This window comes from Triturus cristatus, chromosome 4_1 (assembly GCF_964204655.1).
Source record: "Triturus cristatus chromosome 4_1, aTriCri1.1, whole genome shotgun sequence".
NCBI classification, from domain to species: domain Eukaryota; kingdom Metazoa; phylum Chordata; class Amphibia; order Caudata; family Salamandridae; genus Triturus; species Triturus cristatus.
The window spans coordinates 5,154,770-5,179,057 of NC_140585.1; the positions used below are offsets into that span (position 1 = coordinate 5,154,770).

The following is a 24,288-nucleotide window of genomic DNA, read 5'->3' on the forward strand; positions in this document are numbered from 1 at the left end:
AAGGTCACTTCTTTGGAGATGGATAATTAATTAAAGCGGCTGCAGCGACATCACCGGATCACAGGACCTGGGTTGAATCAGGACATTCCTGTCACTTCCATCACTCTGAGTGACACTTGTCAAGTGTGTAGCGCCTCGTATCTGGAGTGAGCTTTAAACTGAGAGTTATAACAATGCTGCGCGGACCCTGGTGTTAAAGCGCCTCGGTCCGAGCCACAGCTGCATCCGGGGCCTCTGGGCAAGTCCAGGGGAGCAGTGTCTCTCTTCGGGGCCTGTGCATAGCGCCCCGAGGCTCAGGGCGGAGTCAGAGGCGCTGGATGGGATGGAATGAACTCTGGGCTCCTATGTCCTTAATGAGAATCCTTCACCGAGAGCTCCTGTGAGAAGCCCCGAAAGGCCTGTCCAGGGGTGCAGAGGAGGTGAGGCGTGTCTAGGGGTGCAGCGGAGGTGAGGCCTGTACAGGGGTGCAGCGGAGGTGAGGCCTGTCCAGGGGTGCAGAGGAGGTGAGGCGTGTCTAGGGGTGCAGAGGAGGGGAGGCCTGTCCGGGGGTGCAGAGGAGGTGAGACCTGTAATGGGGTGCAGAGGAGGTAAAGCTTGTCCATGGGGTTGAATAGAAGATGAGGCCTGCCCAGGGTTCAGAGGAGGCGAGACATGTCTATGGATGCAGAGGAGTTGAGGCCTGTTCATGGGGGTGCAGGATAGGTGAGGCCTGTCCAGGGGCTGCAGAGGAGGTGAGGCCTGTCCAGGGCGTGCAGAGATGGTGAAGCCTGTGGGGCGGGGGAGGGGGGGGGGAAGCCGTGGTAAGGCCTGTCCGGTGGTGTGCAGAGGAGATGAGGCCTGTCTGGGGGGTGCAAAGGAGATGAGGCATGTCCGAGGGTTTCAGAGGAGATGAGGCCTGTCCGGGTGGTGCAGTGGAGTTGAGGCCTGTCTGCGGGGTGCAGAGGATTTGAGGCCTGTCAGTGGGGTTGAAGAGGAGGTGAGGCCTGTCCAGGGGGTGCAAAGGTGGTGAGGCCTGTCCGCGGGGTGGAGAGAAAGTGAGGCCTGTCCTGTCCAGGGGATTCGGAGGAGTTGAGGCCTATCCAGGGAGGACAGAGGAGGTGAGGCCTGTTCAGGGGAGCGCAGAGGAGGTGAGGCCTGTCAAGGGGGGCTGCAGAAGAGGTGAGACCTATCCATGGGGGTGCGGAGGAGGTTAGGCCGGTCCGCAAGGGTGTGCGAAGTAGATGATGCCTGTCTGGTGCATTGTGTAGCTAATGAGGCCTGCCATTGGGGATGCAGAGGAGGTGAGGCCTGTCCATGGATGCAGAAGAGGCGAGACCTTTTCTATCGGGGTGCTGATGAGATGAAGCCTGTCTGGTGGGTTACAGAAGAGGTGAGGCCTGTCCATGGAGGTCAGAGGAGGTGAGGCCTGTTCAAGGGGTGCAGAGGAGGTGAGGCCTGACCGTGGGGGAGCAGAGGAGATGAGGCCTGTCCAGGGGTGCAGAGGAGGTGAGGCCTGTCCGTGGGGGAGCAGAGGAGATGAGGCCCTATCCACGTGGTTGAAGGGGAGATGAGGTTTTTTCAGAGGGGCTGCACTGGAGGTGAAGCCGTCCAGGGCGGCTCAGAAGAGGTGAGGCCTGTCCATATGGATGCAGAATTGAGGCCTGTCCAGTGAGGGTGCGGCGGAGGTAAGCCTGTCTGGGTGGTTACGGAGGAGTTGTGGTCTGTCCCGGGGGGGGTTACGGGGTGTGGCCAATTCAGGGGCTGTGGAGATGGTGAGGCCTGTCCAGGATGTGCAGAGGAGATGAGGCTTGTCCATGGGGGTGAAGAGGAGGTGAGGCTTGTCCAAAGCATGGGGGCGCAGAGGATGTGAGGCCTGTCCAGGGGGGTGCAGAGGAAATTAGGCCGGTCCATGGGCTACAGAAGACGTGAGGCCTGTCCAGGGGGATTCAACAGAGATTAGGCCTGTCCAGTGGGGGTGCAGAGGTCATGAAGGCTGTCCAAGGGGATGCAGAGCAGGTGAAGGCAGTCCAGGGGTTACAAAGGAGGTGAGGCCGGTTCATGTGAATGCAGAGTTGAGGCCTGTCTAGTGAGAGTGCGGCGGAGTTAGGCCTGTCCGGGTGGTTATGGAGGGGGTGTGGCCAATCCGGGGGGTGCGGAGGGGGTGGGATCCGTCCGGGGGGTGCTGATGAGGTGAGGCCTGTCCGGGGGTGACAGAGGAGGTGAGGCCAGTCCATGAGGGTGAAGAGGAGGTGAGGATTGTCCAAAGCAAGAGGCGCAAAGCGGTGAGGCCTGTCCAGGGGGTGCAGAGGAGATGAGGCCAATTTGGGGGGGGCTGCAGATGAGGTGAAACCTTTTCTATGAGGGTGCAGAGTAGATGACTCTTGTCTGGGGGGTTACAGAGGAGTTGAGGCCAGTCTGGGGGGTTACAGAGGAGTTGAGGCCAGTCTGGGTGGTGGAGAGTAGGTGAGGCCTATCCGGGGGTGCAGAAGAGGTGAGGCCTACTTACAGGGGTGCAGGGGACGAGAGGCCTGTCCAAGGGGGAGCAGAGTAGGTGAGGTCTGTCCTGGGAAAAGCAGAGGAGGTGAGGCCTGTCCGGGAGGAGCAAATGAGATGAGGCCTGCCCATGGGGGTAAAGGAGAGGTGAGGCTTTTTCAGAGGGTTTGCAGAGGGGGTGATGCCTGTCCAGGGGGGCTCAGAGGAGGTGAGGCCTTTCCAGGGGGTGCAGAGGTGGTGATACCTGCCTGGGGGTGTGTAGAGGATGTGAGGCCTGTCCAGGGGAGTGCAGAGGAGGGGAGGCCTATCCGGAGGGGTGCGGAGGAGGTGAAGCCTGTCCTGTCCATGTCGTTCAGAGGAGGTGAAGCTTGTGCATGGGGTTGAATAGAAGGAGAGTCCTGTCCAGGGGGGTGAAGAGGAGGTGAGGCCTGTCCAGGAGGGTGCAGAGGAGGTGAGGCCTATCCAGCTGGGTGCAGAGAAGGTGAGGCCTGTCTGAGGGGTGCAGAGGAAAGGAGGCCTGTCCAGGGTGGGCAGAGGAGTTGAGGCCTTTTCATGGGGATGTAGAGGAGATGAGGCCTGTCCATGGGGTTGAATAGGAGGGGAGGCCTGTCCAGGGTGGCTGCAGAGGAGGGGAGGCCAGTCAAGGGGGGCTGCAGAGGAGGGGAGGCCTGTCTATGAAGGCGCAGGGGAGGTGAGGTCTGTCCAGTGGGGAGCAGAGGAGGATAAGCCTGTTCAGGGAGGTGCAGAAGCAGTGAGGCAGTGAGGCCTGTCCAAGGGAGTGCAAAGGAGATGAGGCCAGTCCAGGGAGGCAGCAGAGAAGGTGAGGCCTGTCTGAGGGGTGCAGAGGAGGTGAGGCCTGTCCAGGGTGTGCAGAGGGGGTGACGCCTGTTCATGGGGATGCAGAGGAGATGAGGCCTGTCCATGGGGTTGAATATGAGGGAAGACCTGTCCAGGAGGGCTGCAGAGGAGGAGAGGCCAGTCAAGGGAGGCCTGTCTAAGAGTGCAGGGGAGGTGAGGTCTGTCCAGGGGAGTGCAAAGGAGGTGAGGATAGTCCAGGGAGGCTGCAGAAGAGTTAAGACCTGTACATGGGGTTGCAGAGGAGGTGAGGCCTGTCCAAGGGCAGGAGGATGCGGAGGAGGTGAGGCCTGTCCTTGGCGATGCAGAGGTGAGGCCTGTCTGGGGAGCTTGCAGAGGAGGTGAGGCCTGTCCAGGGTGTTATGGAGGAGGCTTGGCCTGTCCAGGTAATTACAAAGGAGGTGTGGCCAGTCTGGGGGATGCAGAGGAGATGAGACCTCTCCGAGGGGTTCTGGAGGAGGTGAGGCCTGTCCAGCGTGCAGAGAAGGTGAAGGTTGTCCAATGGGGTGCAGAGCAGGTGGGGGCTGTCCAGGGGTTACAGTGGAGATGAGGGTCATTCAGTGGGTGCAGAAGAGGTGAGGCCTGTCCTAGGTGGAGGCAGAGGAGGTGACGCCTTTCCAGGGCTGTACAGAGGGGGCGAGACCTGTGCAGGGGGTGCAGAGGAGGTGAGGCCTGTGTAGGGTGCAGAAGAGGTGAGGCCTGTCCAGCTGGGTGAAGAGGAGGTGAGGCTTGTGGGCTGCAGAAGAGGTGAGGCCTGTCCAGCTGGGTGAAGAGAAGGTGAGGCCTGTGTAGGGTGCAGAGGAGGTGAGGCTTGTGTAGGGTGCAGAGGAGGTGAGGCCTGTGTAGGGTGCAGAGGAGGTGAGGCTTGTGTAGGGTGCAGAGGAGGTGAGGCATGTGGGCTGCAGAGGAGGTGAGGCATGTGGGCTACAGAGGAGGTGAAGTTTGTCCAATGGGGTGCAGAAGAGGTGAGGCCTGTCCAGCTGAGCGAAGTGGAGGTGAGGTTTGTAGGCTGCAAGGGAGGTGAGGCCTATCCTGGAGGAGTAAGGATCTGAAAAAGAAGAATGCGGTGCTGAATACAACTTGTAAGTGAAGGTTATCTTTCTGGCGAGGAGCGTGTCGTGTCATCAGGGAGGTACATAGCATGGGGTCATGTCGCGAGTAGCTGTAAACATTGTAAGGATGAGTAATGTGTGGTGGGCTTGGATTCTGCAGAGATCTCTTTCTTGATGTTTGTGGGGTGTAACACATGAGTAACTACCATCATTCTCTCACTGGTGCTCAGTGCTCACGCTACTTCAGGCATTACACTGACCGCAGGTTAGTACACTAGCCGAGCGCCTCCTATTTTTGGTTCAGTTAAGGACACCCTTACTGTTGAATTTAGATAAGGAAGTTTTAGCAAAAGAAAATAATAAAATGACAAATTGCACTTAGGAATTATTGTGGTGGTCATTGTTCAACCCCCCCCCCCACCACCCCAAGTGGACTCGGAATTCTTTCAGTAATTCGTGTTTGATATCTTCTCAAAAACTTACACCCAAAAAAATCACAAAATAAACCTTTTCGGAAAAAGATAAATGTTTCACCTTAATCTAATTTCACTTTAGGGAGAGTTGAATGTGTGATTGTGATGGTGTCTCCACTGAAGGGGTTTAGGGATTATGGAGAGCACTTCTGGCAGAAGAAGTGCTCCTGCTAGACTGAAGAATGCAAAGAGTGCGGTCTGTTGTAAAACAAGCAAAGTGCAATGTCATTCTCTTGTTTTTAGGGGTAGAGTCACAATTAATTCATCATTTTATGGGTGCGTTTTGTAAAGCTACATTTTCTTGAGCTTTGTTTTCATGAACAATTATTGGTTGTTTTAGTTGGTACCTCAACATGAACCTTTTCGATAATGTGTGCTCTCTGCTGGTTTTGGAGCAGCGGACACCAACATTCCTTTCAGTGGTAACTTTGCTTTCCTTCCTGTGTCCTGGTAGGGCAGCCAAAGGTGTATTTGTTTTGGTCATTGATAATACGTCTCGCCTTTTGTGTTTGTTTATTTTGTCTTGATTCTCATTGTGAATGGGTGCGCATGTAAAACATCTCTGAATACTACTTGCGAGGGAGAGACTTTGCCTCCAGCTAGTACACCAGCCCACAAAATGTTACTGAATCTGGGGCTACATACATGTCTGTGGCTTAAAAAATGGAATAAGATCACTGCTGACGATCAGCAGATGCACTTTCCTGGGCATGGTACGTTTACTGTGAGAAAGATTGCAGGGTTTCTGCGGAGTCGAGGATCGATGCTTGGGACCATAGAACCTTAGTAGGCAGGGACTGAGTCATCCTAGCACCGTAGCACCCATGAGCGCTGGACCGACTAGCTATAGTGTCTCACTTGCCCTCCTACTCACAGTGGACCAAGTGATTAGACAACCTAGAACACAACACTGCCGACTCTCAGGAATCGCGGTGACAGGACACACCCTTTTACTCTCACACATGTACTTGTCCACAGTAAACTCTGACAGAGACACAAGACGAGTGTAAAATGTTTATTTTAACTATCGTACTCTAGTATGCGGTACATGCGCCACAACAAGCAAGGAAAAGCCTAACACAAATACGGTCAGTATAGCAAGTAATCCATAAATCATAAAAGCAGCTGTCATGATAGCTGTCATGATGACCGGAGGTGCACAGGGAGCACCTCCGGTCATCAGCCATAATGCAGGGCTATAAACCAGTTGCATACCCAAGGAATAGTCCTGTAATGGGCCACTAAGGAATCCATCAACAGCTTGTGGTGGCATAGCCAGGCAGATATCCATGGCCCATTGAAAGGGGCACCTTATACAATTAAACACAGGTTGTACGCAGGTGAAATAGGCGTAGCGGAAGGTTAAGCAGAACTCGGCATCCAAAGCTGCTAAGGGCACCATTCCAATAAGTTTCAGCATTCGATCACAGTACAGCTGCAGCGATGCCTGCGCTGGCAGGACCACAAATGAAGCATTCATTGAGGCATAACAGGACAAAAATGTCGCAAATTACAATAAGGAGTTTGCGGTAACCCACCAAACACGCTGGAAAAGATAGAATGTATAAAAGCAGGGTCACTACAAAATAGTTTTAAAAGATGTCACAAGGCTGGAGCCCACAAGTTTAAAAAAGTGTGCCAGGCCCATGGTATCAGAAACGTTAAAAATTTGGTGGATCAATTCGCTGAATTATAGGGAGAGATTTGAATTTAACAATGACTGTATTTCACTGGAAGTTCTTCCCACCTGCCAATCTAAGGTATCGCGAGCCGACGTGAGAGCCACTTCTTACTAAAACAATAACACTTTGAGTCTGATTAGCTTATTGAAATCTGTTTTTTAAAGTCGGAATTGAAGGCCAAAGAGAGCTGTCTACATTCCCATCTAGAGGGATAAACAGGACATAGTTGCAGCTAGTGACTCTCTGAGAAACAGACAGCAAATAGGGAATACCCACCCGCACTCCGCAGCCGTCATGAATATTAAGACTAAATAGCTTCCATTCAAAAGCAAAGTTATAGTGGGAATTATTACAGGAACTGGAGTTCCTTTTAAATAAGCCAAATTGGGGGTCGAAACATTACAGGCGCCATGAATTTTAACATGTTGACATCCAAGGGAATGATGACCAACAGGTGAGTTACACTCCAGTCCTGTAAGAAAAACTTCTCTTTCAGCATGTTGACAACAACAGGTAAAGGGCAAGGACCATAACTCATGTATGTAGCTGCTCCCAAGGGGTGCTTATCTACTTATGGGGAAGTGTTTCATGCAGGCAGTGAACTGAAAGGTTGAGATGGCAATGAGATAACCCCGTGTATTAACAACACTGCTGATGGCGCTGCCGCTACAGTGAAGGGGAGTTGTTCAAGCTTCTCCATGTGTAACATAGTGTAACTAGCGTCTTTCATTTTCATTGATTGCTGTGTTTGTGTCAATTAAAGGGTAAGAACCATAAGAACCAATTGGTACTGTTGAGATAATATCGAATATTTAAGCGCGTGCACAGCTTTAATGAATGTGTTGAAACGTAGTTATATGATCTATGAAGTTTATTCCGTGCTCCTGGGTGTCACTTCTCTGAATGAAAGTGCATCGAAATTAATCCTTAATAGCAAACCCTATAGATAAGGGTGTGTCCCCCGGGCACTGGTTGATGGGTGCGAACACCTTTTGAGTTTCAATAAAGTTGCACTGATTTCAATGAGGTAAAACGTTCGTTTTATTTCATCACGACGTTACATTTTCGTCTTTTTACGAAGATGCAGTAATCAATAAGTTCCACGTTCATTACATATCCCAATGCATTTCGGCTTTAGTGTAGCCTTCGTCAGGGGTTTTATCTGCAAGAAAATGATACAAAATGTATGTTCGAGCGATGTGTAGCGTGATATGTGTGTGAAGATAAAAGAAAAAAGATAAAAGAAAAACAATAAAAATCAAGTGTTTTTCCGCACATATTCATGCATGAAAAAATCTCTAGAACATGCGGGTGTAAGGAGTTGTCCCAAAAGTGTTTAGTTTAGAAGAAAGAATTCAGCAAGCATTTCTTTATGCATATGTGTGCTCAGGCGCTTACGCGTCAGTTAAAGTGATCTTAGATGCATAATGGAAATTCAATATGCATTTCTTTCTATGTATTTGTGCTCGGGCGGTTGCGCGTCAGTTAAAGTGATCCTACATGCATGGTAGAAAATCTCTCGACTATACACTTATTTAAAGTGTAGTCGTATATTTATTCGGTGAGAGAAACTCGGTATGCGCATTTGTGTTAGTGGGTCTGTGCTCAGGTTGCATGCGCGTGAGATGAACATGGTCCTTTTGGTGCGTTAGAGGGTTAGTGAAATCAATCAAATTAACGATGATGGTTACTTGTTTCTCAGTTAGCTTATAAAAAGCGTAATCGGTTTTTTGGTAATTATTTGACTCGCTTGATAAAGGTGATCTACCGGTGCATATTAAAAGTGCATAATACGAGTCAAGTGAACTACATGTTTTGAGCTGCAGTACTTACTTGTGAATCAACGCGGTCAGTGTTTGAATGGTTTCTAAGGCTCGCTCGAATTTTGCGACGTGCTGAGTGTTCCGTGAAGGATGACGGCACGTCGGTGGGCGTGTGTTTAAATGTGTGAGTGTGTGAAGGTCGAGATGGGACTGGTTTCTATGCGTGAACGAAAGTAACAACAGACTAGATCTGAGTTAGGTGTGTAGTGTAAAACGTATATTTAAATGGAAAAGATTTATTTTGTTAAATAAAAGAAAAAGGGAATAAAGGATATGTGCAAAATGGTGCTGAGGTTAATTAATTAAATGATTAATGAAGAAGATTAATGGAAGATGAAAAAAATAATAATGAAAAAACATAATTCATTAAATGAATGAAAAATGAAAAAGGCAATCAATTTAGAGATAACACGTAAATTCCATGCGATCATTCATTCCATGTGGTTTCATAGAGTTCAATAAACGAATCCAGTGATTTTCTCGTTGCAATAATGTTTTATGATTGTCTTTGCCTTCAGATTTGGTGACAATTTCTAAAACATTGAACTTGAGTTGGCTGATGTTGTGTCCGGCTTCTTGAAAATGGTTGGCCACTGTGGATTTCATGTTGCTAGTTCTAATGTTGCTTTTGTGTTCATTTATGCGCATTTTAATTTTTCTTTCTGTCTGACCCACATAAATCTTGCCGCATGGGCATTTTAGGGCATATATGGGGTTGGTGGTATCACATGTGGCGGTTACTTTTAGTTTGATTGTGTGTCCTTTCATAGGATGTGTGATCTGTGGTCCGGGTATGATGTTATTGCAGTTATTACAATTTCTACATGGGATGGTTCCTTTGTATCTGATGTGTTGGTCTTGGCTGATTGGATTCTTTATTATCTCTCCTAAGTTCTTGGCTCTGGTATATGCAAATATCGGTTCATTTTCAAAGATTAGGTTAAAGTCTGGTTCTAGGCGTAATATTGACCAGTGCTTCTTGATAGTGTTTTTGAAGCGTTTACTCATTGTGGAGTACTTAGATACCACTGTCAAGCGATTTTGTTGAGTCCTTTCTCTTGGTAATAATGCTGTGGCTCTGCTGATGTTATCATTTCTCACTTCTGCTTGATGAAGGATATTATTGGGGTATCCTCTTGTTTTGAACCGGTGTAGCATCTCTTTTGTGCGAGCTGTCATGGTGCCGGGTTCAGATACAATTCGTTTGACTCTTAGTATTTGTGTAAAGGGTAGATGGTTTTTTAGAACGTTGAGGTGGAAGCTGTCATATGATAAGGTGTTGTTTTTGTCCGTGATTTTTCTGTGGAGGTCTGTTTGAAAACCCTGATTAGTTTGTATGATGGTAACATCCAGAAAGTTGATTGTGTGTTGTTGGATATCGAAAGTAAACTGTATTCTTTGGTCGATGGTGTTAAGTTCTTCTAATAGTTTTGTGAGGGTTGTGGTTGGTCCCTGCCACAAAATGAAGATGTCGTTGATGAAGCGTACGAACATTTTTAGGTGGTTAAGCCATTCTGGATTCGTTAAGATGTGTTGTTGTTCACAATTGCCCATAAAGATATTGGCATACGTTGGGGCAGCATAGTTGCCCATAGATGTACCCGTTGATTGCTGTGTTTGTGTAAAAACAAAGCGGTACTGTTGAGATAATGCCAAGGGACGTGACCTTTCTTAAGTGTTTGTAATGTCCAGCTAAATTGCATAATTGATCTAAGTTGATTCTGACCATGGTACAATTTTGCACAATATCAATTACAGATGATACAATATTATCGAAAGTATAAATACGAGATGACAATGTATTAACGTTGTCCACCACAGCAATATCTAAATTATCTCTGTCAATTTGACGTAAACGTACTGCAGCCTCCAGTTGCAACAACTTCCAAAGTTCATTGTAAGCAGCATAAATAAATCATTTAGAACGTGGTGATTTTGGACCCAAAAGGGAATCAGGTAGATCCAATTCTTCGGACTTGAGAGAAAGATGTTGTTTCACTGCAGATAAAGTGTAATGTTTTAACCGCCGTTGACACAATTTACCCACAGAATATGCTGTTACAGTGTTAGAGTGTATGGCTTGTGAATATCGGGGACCAGGTCTATTTAATTTGAATTCAGATGTTGTGTTTAAAAAGCGAGAGTGACAAACATTTGTGTCCATTGGCCATAATAACCACTCACCCGAAGCCATGATTGAAGAATTAGAGGTAGCGTTTTGTATAATACCATTTAATTGGTCTTCAGTATAATTTGTGTAAGACTGCCGACCAGGAAGGGGGCTAGTGATGGAATATTGGGAGTATTCAAGTATTTAATTTTTGCCAACCCCAGAAAAGTTGTTTGCCGGACAGTGTCGTTCAGAAAAATAATTTGCCTGGGAATCAGACATGCATGAAATAGAGATTCTGTACCTTGGACTTGCCAGGACTTAGTGCCCCAAATCGATTTCAAGTCAATATTATCCTTCCAATAATCGTTGACTTTCAGGACTAGGTTGTCAAGGCGGTATATAGTAACTTAGTTTAAGAAAGCATATATTTTTATAAGTAGCGGGAACCAATTCAAAATAGTATGATCTTGGGTCAGAAGCGTCATAACTCGTGAAATATGTATATTTCATCTTTTGTGTTTTGGAGCTACCCTGAGGCGGAGTTGGGCAATGCTCCCACTGAGTATAGTTATATTGGGGACGCTGTCCATTTGCTCTATGCAGAAAATTATGTCTATAATGTTGATAACAGAACAACTCAGCATAGTTAGCAGAATTCCAAAATAAATCTTCAGATTCAAAAACAGTGTAAAATTGTAATTCTGAAAACATCAAATTTATAGTATCAACATCCCAATCATCCGATTGCAAGCGAGGCATTATAACATCACTCATGGAAACCCTTGGCCCAAAAAACATCAAATGGACTTTATCCGATAAAATTCCATCAGTGACTGGGACTAGTCTCTTTTCATTTTATGCGAGGATGAATGTGGAGCCACCAGTTTGTCCACCAGTTTCGCAACAGAGCATTCTGGGGGATAATGGCCATTAATCGAAAGGTAAAAAACAGTCACAAATCCAATCCATATGAACAGAAATACCATGGAGAGCACTATCCAGATATATATCCACTGTGGAACCAGATAAGAGCGTTTTAATCAGGAGATGAAAACACAAATCAACACTGGTTGGGATGCAAAACTGAGGACAATGAAAAACTGGGAAGTAAAGTTATCTTGATCAATATAGTAGCCTGAAGAACTCATTTGGAATAGGGGAGGCTATGAGTCTGGATAAGAACTTGAAGCTTGCACATCCGAAGGGGTGGATCAGAATAAACTATTTAAATCGTGGAATGTGAAGTAGATGTAACAGGTACCAGGTCAACTGATGACCTGACGTTTCCCTCTGGTGGCCGGGGAGAACCAGGGATGATGGTGTTTAAATGCTGCAAAATGACATGCTGTAGTGGGACACTTCTAGGCATATTATTTAGAATCGGCCATATGGTGTAACTTCACCTGTTGAATGGAAACAAAACAATTGTCTTTGAATCCTGAAAGAGGAGGTAGAATGACAGTTTGGGTACCCTGAAGACCAAGCCCTGGAACAGGAGCACAGTAAGATGGACCGAATTCTTTCTTGATTGCCACCTTTTCACGAACCAGATCACTAACTTTAGGAAGCCAGACAGAGACAGGAATCAGAACAGCTGCATCCGATGAGCGAGTCGAGGGCAAATGTGTATTCGCCAGAGAGTCACAACATTTTTGTAGATTCTGCAAGGCAGTACGGTGATTATCTATGTCAAAGGATGCGGCTGCCGCCCCAATGTTTAGACCATCAAGGTCTGGAAGATACATCTTGAAGCCAAAGAGCATATCATATGGGCTCCTCCCACCCAGAAATCTTTTAGGGAGGTTGTTAGGTGCACATTGACACCCCATAAAGATGAGTCAACCAGCCCCGTCCCGTACCTAATACCTTTGCCATTAAAGACTGCTTTAAGTCACAGTTCATCGGCTCCACAACAGAATTGCCCTCGGGCCTATATGGAGATGAAAGATGCACCTGCACCCCCATGGATGTTATCGAGTAACATGCATTATCAGAAACTAGGGAACCGCAATGGTCAAGATAAACACAGCCAAACGGCTGATTTGAAAGAAAGAGCTGCGTCTCAGGTGGACGGGACACAGTAGAAAAGTTAATCTGTTGACAAATGTCACAACATAGGACATAACGGGGAGTTTGCTGATGCAAACCGCGCCACCAATAACGTTGCTGTAAAAGTGAAATAGTGGCAGCGACTCCCGCATGCAAGGAGGGTCCCAAATTGCGAGGGGTCCCCATGCAGTTTCTAAAAATCTAGATCTTGGTCCAGAAAGAGTGCTTTTTAGGTCTCAGCTAGACAACGCTTGTGCTATCTCTTCGAGATATGATGCATATACTTTTTAGGCTTCAGCCCGCCCATAGGCTTTCCATTTGATGGCTCCATCATGGCTCTCCTCCTCGTCTTTCTCCCCATTTGTCCATGGCATGCATGCGTCATGCCTTTTCCTGTGTTTAGCCCTCTCCAAAAGCATGGGGCAATCACAATATCAATCCACTGGTTTCATTTTAGCATCATTTTTAGGAACTACTTTTTCACTTTGTTGAACTGCAGTTTACACGATCGGTCCTGTTTTCACTTACTCGATTCAGTTTCTGGGAACAGGCCTGTAAAGCTTGTTCTTATCTCTTCACATTTGCTGAGCATTCAAACACTGAGATCAAATGCCAGATGCTGTATTCAGAGGGCACGTGTTCCGTGACCTCACCCCCTCCGTCACGCCATGTGGCTGTTGCTTGGAGATGTGCAGAACTCAGCTTAGAAATGCGTTTTCTGCCCACAACAGCAGAAATTTGCTTTGTTGAACTCTCTTTTTCAGAAACAACTTGTCATATTTTCTAAGTGCATGTGAATTTTTTTTTCACGAGCCTCTCTTCCTGTCCAGTGTTTCCTGCATGGGACATTTTATTTTTCTCTGTTAGCCTAACCTTATAGGCCTCATTTATTTTTGCACATGTTACTATATAAACATGCTTCCTTGTACTTTCACACAGAACCTGCAAATGTTTTTGCATTCTGTTCTTTTCCTGGGATTTAGTCTGCGTGCAGCCGACAAGGCCAAACAAGAATGCCCCATGTTATCCCTTCTGGCCAGGCACTAGCACCTAGATATAACACAAGAATGCAGCTGTTGTTTATGTGCACACATGTCCTATCATATAGATGAGTACATGAGATTAGAACAGACACATGGAAGGAGAGTTCTGATAGAATAGCACTGCATGCCCTGAAATGTAAAATGTCCATCTCTGCATGCTTAGGTATGGGGTCTGCTGGTAATCCCCAAGATTATTCATATGTTCATTTAGCCTTAGAAGCAGGGGAGGGTGTGTAAGATTACTCTATCCTATAAAATGACAGTGCTTTTGATTGTATATCGATCATTCAATCAATCAATCAAGGTTTATATAGCGCAGCTACTCACCCTTTAGGGTCTCAAGGCGCGGGGGGAGTGTAGTGTGTGCCGGTGAGGTGGATTAAAAAAGCCAAGTCTTCAGTTCCTTCATGAAGCTGGGGAGGGAGGTGGTTTGTCTATTGTGGATGGGTAGGGCGTTCCAGGCAGTGGCTGCGTGGTAGGAGAAGGAGCGTCCTCCTGTTCTGGTTTTCCTGATGCTGGGTACTTCTGCAAGAGAGCTGGGCTGAGCGTGGGGCCCTGTGGGGTACGTGGAGGTTTAGTCGCTGATTCAGGTAGGCTGGTCCGGTGTTGTGGAGGGCTTTGTGTGCGTGGGGGAGGGTCTTGAAAGTGATTATTTTCTCTATGGGGAGTAAGTGCAGTGTGCTTATGTGTTGCGAAATGTGGCAGTGTCGGGGTAGGTCGAGGATCAGTCTGGTAGCGGCGTTCTGGAAGTTTTGCAATTTGCGGGTGAGTTTTTTGTTGATTCTGGCATAGAGTGCGTTGCCGTAGTCCAGTCTGCTGGTGATGAGGGTGTGTGTGACGGTCTTTCTATGTTCGAGGGGATCCATTTGAAGGTCTTGTGTAGGAGGGTGCAGAAGCAGGTGGAGGTGACTGAGTTGATCTGATGGTTCATGCTGAGGTTGGGGTCCAGGATGATTCTGAGGTTGCAGGCTTAATTATCGGGGTGGGCAGGTTTCTGAGGGTGAGAGGCCACCAGGAGTTGCTCCATGCGTTGGGTTGAGGGCCAATGATGAGAACTTCGGTCTTGTCTGTGTTGAGTTGAAGGCAGCTGTCTCTCATTCAGTGGAAGTTGTGTCTGGCCTTGTTGGGTTCATTGGAGAGGATGAGTTGGGTGTCGTCGGCGTAGGAGATGATGTTTATTCCGTAGCTTCTGGCAATGGTGGCTAGCGGGGCCATGTAGACATTGACAGCGTGGGGCTGAGGGAGGATCCCTGGGGCACTCCGCAGGTGGTGGGTGTGGGTTCTGTGAGAAAGGGGGCAAGTCTCACTCGTTGCGTTCTGCCCGAGAGGAAGGATTGGATCCAGTCGAGGGGCTTGTCTCTGATACCAGCTTTGTGGGGCCTTTTTATCAGGGTGTGATGGGAGACTGTGTCGAATGCCGCTGAGAGGTCCAGTAGGATGAGTGCTGCCGTCTCTCCCTTGTCCAGTAGGGAGCGGATGTCTTCTGTTGCGGCCAGTAGGGCTGTTTGGCTGCTGTGGTTAGACCTGAATCCGGATTTGGAGATGTCGAGGATGTTGTGGTCTTCTGAAAACATGATGAGTAGTCTGTTGACTGCTTTTTCAATGACTCTCGAAGGAAATGGAAGCAGCGAGATGGGCCTGTAGTTTTTTAGGTCGGTGGGGTCTGCTGAGGGTTTCTTGAGGAGGGGGTTGATCTGGGAGTGTTTCCAGTCGTCAGCTAGTGAGCAGTTGATGGTGAGGCGGAGCTTGGGGGCGATGGTGTCTGCAGCTCTGTTGAAGATGCAATGGGGGCAAGGGTCCATGGGGGCCCGTAGTGTATGGACTTCATAGTTTCCAGGGTATCTTCGGTGGAGAGGGGTGTCCAGGAGGAGATTGTAGGTTTGTTGGTGTCGGGGTTTGGAAGGGGGCGTTCTGTGCGTGTGTTGTCCTTGTTGGAACTGTCATAGATGGTCTTGATTTTCTGGTGGAAGTAGGTGTTGAGTCTGTCGCATAGGTCCTGTGAGGGTGGGATGTCCCTAGTGTCACTGTTGGGTTGGGCGAACTCCTTGATGATGCTGAAGAGTTTCTTGCTGTTGTGTACTTGTGAGGAGATCCTGTCTTGGATAGACTTCTTTCTGGCTTCTGGGGATTTGGTGTTTCTCCAGATTTTCTCAAGGCGGTGACAGGTGGGTCTTGATTCCCGGAGTTCAGGGGTGAAGTAGCTGGCTTTCTTTGTGTGGGTGGTGTTGTTCTTTTTGAGGGGGGCTTTGGTGTAGTCGGTGATACAATTGTGGAAGGTGTGTGCTGCGGTGTTTGGGTTATCGTTGCGTGCAATGGTGGGGGCGGCAATGGCGATTGTGGCTGTGAGCTGATCGGCGGTTATTCTTGTCCAGTTTCTATGCGATGGCTGGAGTTGGGGTCTCGTGATGGTGGGTGTGTTGAAGGTGAAGTAGATGCATTGGTGATCTGTCCATGGGAGTTCCGTGGTGTGGCTGAAGGTAGCGGAGGTTCCTGTAGTAAAGATGGGATCAAGGGTGTGTCCTGTGAAGTGTGTTGGCTCTGTCACGATCTGTCGTAGTCCTATGTTGTGGAGGTTGTCTAGGTGTTGGGGTCTTGAAGATTCTCAAGGTGGAAGTTGATGTCTCTTCTTCGTGTCTTCTGGTTATCTTATTGTTGACAATTACAAGTGAGCGAGCGAAAGGGTGTTTCCTGTTACCGCGATCCCTGAGTTGGTCTAGAGTGTTGTGTTCCGGGGGTGCAAATTCACTTGTTTCTCTGGTAAGGTTAGGAGGGCATGTGAGGCACTCTAGCTAGTCGGACTCTGTCTTATAGATACTGAGGTGGTTTGGTGACTCAGTCTCGTCATGCTGATGTTCTATGGTCCCAAGCATAGTTCTGTTCAGAGCAGATTCCCTGCAACAATCCTTTATTATTTTAACACGATTGTCAATAAAAGTGATCACACTTCACGTTCTTCTCTGTGTATGCCAAATAAACTATTTGCACAAAATAGATTAATTGTCCTTGTCACTTGTGCTTTTCTTCCACCACTGTTGTTTCCTTAGTTGGGAATCAGTGATATCTCTCAAATTGGAAGCTCTGGAGGCGTATCTACATGAATATTTATCTTCTATCGCTGCCACCAGTAGATCCTGTTATGAACCCCAATGTACCCCAATATAGGTCTAGGTAGTTTCACGACCTTTTACCTACATTTGTCTTACCATTGTTCTACATGACGGTTCTGGGGCTGACCTTTTACCTAGTTGGCTGCTGCATAAATGTCGTGTGATTTTGTCCGAAAACTAGCCTAATTTATTATGCATGCGGATTCTCAGTATCACAGCAGGGTAACCATCTTCTGTATAATAACTCTGTATAAGGGCCACCACTATTATCATCCTTGGCCGACATGCCCATAGTACCATAACACATCTAGGTAGAACCCCTGAGGGTACCTTTGGGGTATATAAGCACCATATCTTTACTAGGCAGCCATAGGAGGAGAAACTTCCATGCTGACAGGAGACGCTGAAGTCCCTGCCCGCAGACACTCCAGCACGGAGTGGTCTGACATCCCTCAAGGGGTGTCCAATTAGAGACCAAGACGGGGTCCTTCACTCTCTCACATCAGGTACTGGGGTTGGCTCTTTCCTATGGGGATTCTTGGCTATACACCTACATACATGCTAGGTACCCTTAGGTACATCTAGTTAGGGTTGCATCGTAGGAGTGTGCATTATTATTGTCATGTATCTATATGCCTGCATATGTTCATTGTTTTAGCACTATGGTAGAATTTGACCTCTATTTACTTTATTGGTGCTTATAACCGTATACATCTGTTAGTGTCTAATGGTTGCTGCAGCACACGGATTTTATACTAGCATGACCCTGGTTCAATAGATGCTTATTGATAACGTCCGCATATTTTATTATGTATATCTCTCTGAGAACGAGTGATCATGAGTGACTGAGCGAAAAGTACTGTACTGTTGCCACGGTCCCTGAGGGATCAGCGTTGTCATGTTCAATAGTCGCCAGGAACTGTTCACTCCTTGGTAAGAGGGGCTCATAGTGGCACTGTGATCTATCTGGTCTGCGGACTAACATACCCTCTGGGTGTCTGGAATCAGTCTGGACACCAATACCTTATTTTATGTTGTCTAAACAAGCAGATCCCTTATAGATTTGTAGGAACTATACGACAATCCGATCTATGTTTTAAGGTGCCTGGTTATTTTGGCTGAAGTGAGGCTACGCTTCATATTAGCTGATCGTGGCAAAATTAAATCAGCAGGTTCCTACCCATCCCCCAGCCTGTGAATCTAGCTGAAAGTATGCAGCGTCGGAGCTAGCTGAATTGCATACTAAATGTCACTCGCACAAAGAGATAAGATCCCTTGACAAACATCGTACATTCTGAGAGGCAGGCGAGTCAGAAAATAACGAGTAGTTTCATATTTGTGTGGGGTTCTGATGGATATTACAACAGTTTACCTCATTTCATTTACTCATTCTGTGGTTGGGTTACTTAATGCGACTGTATTCTCGAGTGACAGATGTGGTTTACTTTTGACTCCTGCTGCCTGAAAAAAGGGTTTCCCATTGTATTATTTGGATCAGACCATCACGAAGGAGGTTTGTTGGGGACCCATTGCTTAAGTGTAGGACATATACGCGCCCATTGGTCTACATATATTTTGGGTTTACAAAATGACAAGCATGTCTATAAATATCATGGTTTTAATCATTTTTAATGCAGCTCTGTGTAAAATAACTTGCGGGTACAACAATTGCACCCCATTATTATACCTTGCGCCTGTGTAACAGCGCTATTTTTTCGCACTATGTGCGCCTTTCTCTTGAATTAATTGTGATTTACTCTTGGATTTTATAGCAAGAAACCAGAGGGAAAACTTAATCAACCTTGTCAGTGCTCATCCGCTGCTCCCTAAATGTCACATATCTATACAGCCACTCGCACACCCTCTTACATACTCATACAGTCACAGATACATCTACTCGGAGTCAGAGAACCACTCATACTGTTATATTCCCTAATTAGGCCCTTGCAGCGAAGCGTCTCATTGCTTACATTGCCCTGACTTTTTCATAATAACTTTTTCAGCGGTGACCTTTTGCACAGTTACGTTGTCAAGACCACAGTGGCAATCAATCAATCAGTCATTTATAAAGTGCACTACGCACCCGTGAGGGTCTCAAGGCGCTGGGGGAGTGGGGTGCTGCTACTTCTCGAAGAGCCAGGTCTTGAGGCGTTTCCTGAAGGTGAGCAGGTCCTGGGTCTGCCGCAGGTGGGTAGGGAGGGTGTTCCAAGTCTTGGCGGCGAGGAAGGAGAAGGACCTGCCACTGGAGGTTGCTCGTTGGATGCGGGGGACGGCGGCGAGGGCGAGGCTGGGGGAGCGGAGCTGGTGGGTGGGGGTGTAGAAGTTGAGTCTGCTGTTCAGGTAGGCTGGTCCGGTGTTGTGGAGTGCTTTGTGTGCGTGGGTGAGGAGCTTGAAAGTGATCCTCTTCTTGATGGGGAGCCAGTGCAGGTCTCTCAGGTGGGGGGTGATGTGGCTGCGGCGTGGGATGTTGAGGATCAGTCGGGCGGAGGCGTTTTAGATGCGTTGCAGTCGTTGTAGGTGTTTGGCCGGGATTCCTGCATAGAGTGAGTTGCCGTAGTCCAGCCTGCTGCTGACGAGGGCTTGGGTCACCGTTCTTCTGGTTTCAGTCGGGATCCATTTGTAGATCCTGTGGAGCATGCGGAGGGTGTTGTAGCAGGAGGAGGAGACGGCGTTGACCTGTTTCGACATGAAGAGGGTAGAGTCGAATATGAATCCTAGGTTGCGTGCATGGTCCATGGGTGTTGGTGCTGTTCCCAGTGTGGTCGGCCACCATGAGTCGTCCCAGGCAGAGGGGGCGGGGCTGAGGATGAGGACCTCCGTTTTGTCCGAGTTCAGTTTCAGACGGCTGCTCCTCATCCATTCGGCGACGGCCTTCATTCCCTTGTGGAGGTTGGTCTTGGCGGTGTGCGGTTCCTTGGTGAGGGAGAGGATGAGCTGGGTGTCGTCGGCATAGGAGATGATGTTCAGGTCATGCTGGCGGGCTACTTGTGCGAGGGGGGCCATGTAGATGTTGAACAGGGTAGGGCTGAGGGATGACCCCTGGGGTACGCCGCAGCTGATGTCGGTGGCTTTGGAACGGAAGGGTGGGAGGCTCACTCTCTGGGCTCTGCCGGTGAGGAAGGACGTGGTCCAGTCCAGGGCCTCCTCCTGGATTCCGGCTTCTTGGAGGCGTGTCTTTAGTGTGCGGTGGCAGACCGTGTCGAAGGCAGCTGATAGGTCCAGAAGGATCAGGGCTGATGTTTCGCCGTTGTCAAGATGGCGTCTGATGTCTTCTGTGGCGGCGATGAGGGCTGTCTCGGTGCTGTGGTGTCGTCTGAATCCGGACTGGGAGGGGTCTAAGATGTTGTTGTCCTCAAGGTGGCGGGTCAGTTGCATGTTGACGGTTTTCTCGATGACCTTTGCCGGGAAAGGGAGCAGAGAGATGGGCCAGAAGTTCTTGAGGTCCTTGGGGTCCGCCTTGGGTTTTTTGAGGAGGGTGTTGATTTCGTCGTTCTTCCAGGTTTCTGGGAATGTCGCTGTCTTGAAGGAGGTGTTGATGACCTTCTGTAGTTGGGGTGCGATGGATGTGTCAGCTTTGTTGAATATGTGGTGAGGGCAGGGGTCTGACGGGGATCCTGAGTGGATGGAGTTCATGACCTTGCGTGTCTCGTCGTCGTTGACGTAGGACCAGGAGGTCAGGAGGTTGGTGCAGGTGGTGTTTGCGGGGTGGGTGGAGTCTGCCGTAGTCGGGGCGGTCATGGTGTTGAAGCTGTCATGGATGTCAGCGATCTTGCGGTGGAAGAAGGTGGCCAGTGAGCCGCACAGGTCTTGTGAGGGTGGGATGTCGTTGGTGATGGCGCTGGGGTTGGAGAGTTCCTTCACTATGTTGAAAAGTTCTTTGCTGTTGTGTGCGTTGTTGTCCAGGCGGGCTTTGAAGGAGGATCTCTTGGCTGCTCTTATGAGTTGGTGATGTCTGCGGGAGACGTCCTTGTGGGATGCGAGACTGTCTGGTGTACGATCGTGAAGCCATTTCTTCTCTAGTTTCTTCTCTAGTTTCCGGCCCAGTTCATACCCTGGGAATTAGTAAGAAGAGGAACAAACAATTCAAGGATTTGACAAGATACCCTCGTTGGAGGAAAAGACATTTGATATCAAAACTCATTTTAAGGCAATGCTTAAGAACAATAAAAGACTCCTGCAAGAGAGATGGCAGCGCAGGTGAGAATCAGTCACTGTCAGGGTTGCGGTCTAGTCTTTCTGGCCTCGCGACTGGCAGAGGATCCGATGCGCACGTTCCAAGAAGGAACTGCGCACTTCAACTGTAGCCGTTCTGTGAGGAGAAAGCGTCTCTTCACCGTGCATGGTCTACTAGCGTTTAAACTCGGAATTCATTAGACGTGCTCAGTGTCTTGTGTGCCGAATGTGTTTCCTTTAAATAAACCTGAATGTGAAGACTCGACGCATGCGCAACGTGGGATTTCCAGGTCGAGAGAAACGTCGAAAGAAAACACAGAAACCGTCTGGTGTAACACAGAATTCGCTGCTGAATTCACTTTCGTAAATTTGCTTGTCTTGGTTCAAGGTAATTTTAGATTCCTGATTAGTGGGCAGCGCTGAGGTCCAAGCGCTCGTCAGACAAGGTACCACAACTTCTTATTTACTCAAAAAATTATAACGCATTGTAGACTAAAGTACACAACTTAGTGGATAACTAACTAATTTTCTCCGAAGTTACTACTTGGAAAAGAAGCAGTTGCAAAAGCTCGGAGTGGGTAAACATACAACTGTATATTAAGAGATTTAATACTATTAAGGTGTAGAGTGGTGATAGCTGATGTTTTCTTGTTCGCCACAAAAACAGATGCTGCATAAGCAAAACCCTCTGACTTAATGTACAAGAGAGAAGCAATAGCCAGTGTCAAAAAGGGCAAATGTTGTTATTGATTAATTAATATTATTAGCATTGTGTCTCTATAACTCGTGCAGTTTTCTGAAGACACCACATTGACAGTGAAGAGAGAAATTCTCAACGCTCCAATAACAAGGCTGTCTCTCTTGGTCTTCCACTTCCCCTTTCCCTCCTACTTCCGCTGCCACCTTAGAATCTTTCGGGTGGCAGTGGAGGCGGAGGGGCATTGGGACCGTCATCGGCTGCTGTGGTTGATTCAAGGCACCTGACATACGTACCTGACAATGTTGCTTTAAATCTAAACTCATTATGCATAAGGCTTCTGACAACATTATAATAATCCTTGTACATGACGTACAAGATCTAGCCACACCCTGTACAAATGTCATTGTTGTCTTCATCCAAGGGTGATCGGGCTATCCATAATCCATAACATCACTAATCGATAAACACATCATAAGACCACTTTCTACTATGAAAGATCGATGGCTTTGATAGATTAGCAGAGGAGGCACTTCCGCTGACTTTGAGGGTCCCTGCATGCTGAGTCTTCACCACGCAGCGGTCTGACATTCCGTGAGGGGTGTCCAACTTGTGACCAAGACAGGGTCCTTCATTCTCTTCCTTCAGGTAATGGGGTCGGACCATCCCTTGAGAGGATTCTTGGCTACACACCTACACACACTCTAAAAGCACTTAGAGTAGTGTTCGCACAGTAGGAGTACACTTGATTGCTGTCTTTTAATACATATTCAATGTTCTAACACCATAGTAGAAATGTATCTACCGTCCACTCTTTTGATGCTCGTTATCACTTTCATTTGCTTCTGTCTCCTGATTATCGCAGCACATGCATTTTATTCAAGAATAACATTGGCTCAATAAATATATTGAACCACCCCACTGTGTATTCTGTATACCTCTCTGAAAATAAGTGAGCTAGAGTGACTGAGCGAAAAGTACGGTAGTGTTTCCACGATCCGTGAGGGGTCAGGGTTGTCATGTTCAGTGGTTGCCAGAAACCATTCATTTCCCGGTATGGTTAGGGGGGTTATGGCAGCACTGTGAGCTAGCTGGTACATAGGCCAACATATCCTGTGGGGTTGTGTGAAATCAGTCTTGACACCAGGCCCTTAGTTTATGTTGTCTGACAAGCGCCCAGATCCTATAGATTGGTAGGATTTACCGAGTGTGGTGTAGTTTTTGTTGATGCAGATGTGGCCAAATGGCTAGAGCGGTCAACCTTGAAGCTGAGGAACCGGGTGCAAGTCTCATGAAGGACACTCAACATCCTGTGATTCTGGGCAAATCACTTAATCCTTCTGTGCTTAACAAAGTGAATGTGTCCATCTGTAATGCAACCGGTGCTCATGTAAAGTGCTCTGATGCCTTCGGGTCGAGTTCACGCTATAGAAAACTCCATCCCAAAAATAGCATTAAAAATGTAGAAATTCACTGAAAAAAACAAAGGTTACAGGGACATTAAAGTTAGGAAATTGCCAAATGACTATAACTTGTGCTTTAGGGTAACCATAACTCTCGCCCCCGCCATGCACAGTTTTCTAATCAATAATTTTACAACAAATGTTGCACTGATATGATCAATAATGCCATAGATGATGTCATGCGTGATGTAATATGTGGGGTAATTAGCAGTGCATGAGGAGTATTCACCCCAAATACTAATAATGTGCAGAATAAGGAACACTCCCTGCCATATTTGCAGTAACTGGGAGTGTTGGGTTCAGAGTGATTCACAGAACATGAATCAGATGGCACAGAGTGGGGTGCCTTAGACAATGGCCCCAGCCTAACTGGCCTCTGTGTCGAACATGCCGCATCAAAGGCAGTTAAATTTAAACATGCCTTCAGTCCTGAGACCCCACAGCCTAATGCAATATAGAATGCCAAATTCTCAACAAATTTAAGATTTAAAAAAATTCCTTCAGTTATTAATTATGATTTTGCACAATTTACACCTACAATGGGAATTCCTACTGGCCAGAATCAGACACAATGACGGTGCCTGAGACGGGCGAAGGATTGCATGCTTGGTGCACTCCTAGAGGTGCACCAGAGTGGCCCTTTTGTGGAAGGAGAAGTAAATGGCCATCCAGCACCACTTTTTATCTGTGATGGTGCTGCCCATTCCACAGCCAGACGAACGGAAGCTCCCAACCTACTCCTCTTGGGAAAAGAAGTACGAGTTTTAGGCCCTTCGATGTACAACTAACTAATAAGCTGTCAGAAAATGTTCCTGTACAAATTGGGTTGGTAATGAATGGCCACAAATGTATACTTAGTGAGACAAGTCCAATGTTTTTGTTAGAGCGTTACCTTCTTTGCATGAATTGTGTACTTTTCTGTACAACGGATGGTGCTGTCATTCAGACACAAAATGAAGACTCTATATTACATTCACAAGACTCAAGAGTTAATTTCTTCCCAGTCTTTACAAAAGAGGATTCACCTCCAGATTTTAATTACACAGTAAAGTAAGAGGCTTGGAATTTTACAGGAAAAGAAACTGGATTGATTGAAAGTGCAGAACCAGTACAACCACGGTGAAACCGAATGCAGTGAATCCACAGACTCCTCAGTACAACCACTGTGAAACCGACGGCAGTGTATCCACAGGCTCCTCAGTGCAACCACAGTGAAACTGACTGCAGTGTAGCCATACTCTCCTCAGTGCAACCACAGTGAAACTGACTGCAGTGTAGCCATACTC

General features: G+C 47.5%; 1 protein-coding gene across 3 annotated transcripts in view; it reads left to right on the top strand.

Annotated features, from left to right (window-relative positions):
* The first annotated feature begins 211 nt into the window (after positions 1–211).
* The window catches only part of LOC146839261 (uncharacterized), a 38,737-nt gene continuing 14,660 nt past the window's right edge, over positions 212–24,288 (top strand). For 2 of the 3 annotated variants that reach the window (XM_085651302.1, XM_085651304.1), the window contains exon 1: positions 212–419. The gene's annotated coding sequence lies outside the window, so the exon portion shown is untranslated. Of the gene's footprint in view, positions 448–24,288 lie in introns of all 3 variants that reach the window. The other variant, XM_085651303.1, reaches the window with a different exon arrangement.